The sequence below is a fragment of the Lathyrus oleraceus genome, chromosome 6 (assembly GCF_024323335.1).
Source record: "Lathyrus oleraceus cultivar Zhongwan6 chromosome 6, CAAS_Psat_ZW6_1.0, whole genome shotgun sequence".
In the NCBI taxonomy this organism is placed as follows: Eukaryota; Viridiplantae; Streptophyta; class Magnoliopsida; order Fabales; family Fabaceae; genus Lathyrus; species Lathyrus oleraceus.
In genome coordinates, this window is record NC_066584.1 from 207,112,135 (window position 1) to 207,114,518 (window position 2,384).

Sequence of the window (2,384 nt, forward strand, 5' to 3'; positions counted from 1 at the left end):
AAACCACCGAAGGTGAGCTTTCGTTTGGGATTTTCACTTTTAATCTCTGTTGTAGTTTGCCTTTTGGTGAGATGGTGAGAGTGACACGATTGAGTGAGATTGTGAGAGAAGTGAGCGAGGTTGAGCGTTGATGAGCGAGGTTGAGCGTTTGAGTGAGATTGTGAGTTGAGAGAGCGATTGAGGACGAAGCTAGAAGAGGAGGTTTCGTTGAGGGCGTTTGAGAGTTGGGAACGCGTTTGAGAGAGAAACGTAAGGTTAAGTTGAGAAAGAGAGATTCGTGAGATTGAGAGAGCGAATTTGTGAGATTGGGAGAGAACGAGGAGAAAGGCATCTGTTACTATTCCCATTTTTTTTCTTTAATTTATTTTAAACAGAATAAGTTTTTTGAAACCATTAAAAATTTTGTTTAAACTTCCTAAGTTTAGTTAATAAATATTTCCTCCTTTTCAATTCATATTCTCTTTGAAAAACCCAACAGCCAGGCGGCTAGGATATCTTTCTTTGTTTTCTCCCATTTGGTAGTCCAACAGACTACTTCCTTTTAGTTTCTATTTTCTTTTTTAATAAAAAAAACTTTTATTCTTTTTTTTTTTCTGGTTTATATACCCAAGTGATTGTTGTAAATAATAACTAATGATAAATGGTCTGGTGGAGAGAGGGTAGTTTCTAGGTCTTTAGTGGAGTGGGTTCAATACCCACATATGTAGCATTTTATTTCTTTTAGCATTTTATTTCTTTTAGCATTCATTTTGTTCTTTATGTTTATGCTTTATTATACTCATAGTTTCATTATTGATTAATAGCACAAATTTGATTTCTTTTAATTTTATCATCCATTCAAACCACTTTAAACTTTAAAAATCACACTTTTCTCGATTCAATATCGAGCCCATTTTCATACCCTTGTAAGTCGATTGCTTTTAAGCATCGCCATCAACCTCACATAGCTTACTCTTGGGCTTTCTTACAATGAGCCGGTTCTCTTGCACTTACACTCATACATTGCATTATTTGTTGTTTGGGCCCGATTTAATTATTTCATGATTTTGAATCCCCATTTGACAAAATGTACCCCTCTCCCCCGATGTGTAATAATTTTGTACTGTTTTATTTCTTTATTTGTTTGACTGTTTAGTTAGATACTAACACAAGAATAAAATCAACCATTTCCAAAAATACAAAAATATGACTCGATCCAACGTCGAGTATTTTCTCAATAAACAAATCAATTCATTTCTCCCTCCTATTCTATTCCATTTCTTTCAAACTTTCACCAAACGCTTGATTCAACGTCAAGCCATTTTTTCTAATAAAAAACTCAAAAAATATTAATTTATAGTTAAGACTTTTTTCAATAAGATGGAAGTGGAACGTGGTGTATACCGCGCACTCCTGAGACTAGGATTCGAGATGTATATCTCGCCAATCCTAGTTCTCGCCATCATCCAAACTTATCCATTTTGTTTTTCCTCAAGCACTCATCCAAATTTCTCTTAAGCATCCATCAATACTTGATCTATGGTCAAGTCATTTTCACAACAAAACTCAAAATACCTAATTCTTATTGAACACTTTTTCAATAAAGGTGGAAATGGAACATGGTGTATACCATGCACTCCTGAGACTAGGATTCGAGATGTATATCTCGCCAATCCTAGCTCTCGCCATCATCCAAATTTATCCACTTTGTTCTCTCTCAAACACTCATTCAAATCTTTCTCAAACATCCATCAATACTTGATCTAGGGTTAGGTCATTTTCACAACAAAAACTCAAAATACCTAATTCTTATTTAACACTTTTTTAATAAAGGTGGAAATGGAACATGGTGTATACCATGCACTCCTGAGACTAGGATTCGAGATGTATATCTCGCCAATCTTAACTCTCGCCATCTTCTAAAATTGTCAATGCGGTTTCTTCAAACCCTTTCTCAATCAAATTCCAAAATACTTAATTCATATCTTAACCTCTTTCAATAAAGATGGAAATGGAACATGGTGTATACCGTGCACTCCTGAGGCTAGGATTCGAGATGTATATCTCGCTCATCCAAGTTCTCGCCATCACTCAAAATACATCCAACCGATCAAACTTTTTCTCGCCTCCGTGCGACTAATCAAAAATCTTTTTCATAAATGAAAGATATATCGTTTTAAGATGATGCAAAACAATGTTTCGGCCACGATTGTTGAGTCGAGATAAGTGACGCTTTTCCGAATGTAGATTTATAAATCCGTTCGATGTGTGGTACGCGTCCACTCCTCATCTGTTTTGGGTAAAACAATGTTTTCATCGATTAATACAGTATAGCTTTCGCTAAAATCGACCAACAAACAAACATTTTTCTACCTAGAACTACGTAAGCCTTGATTTCTTTATTG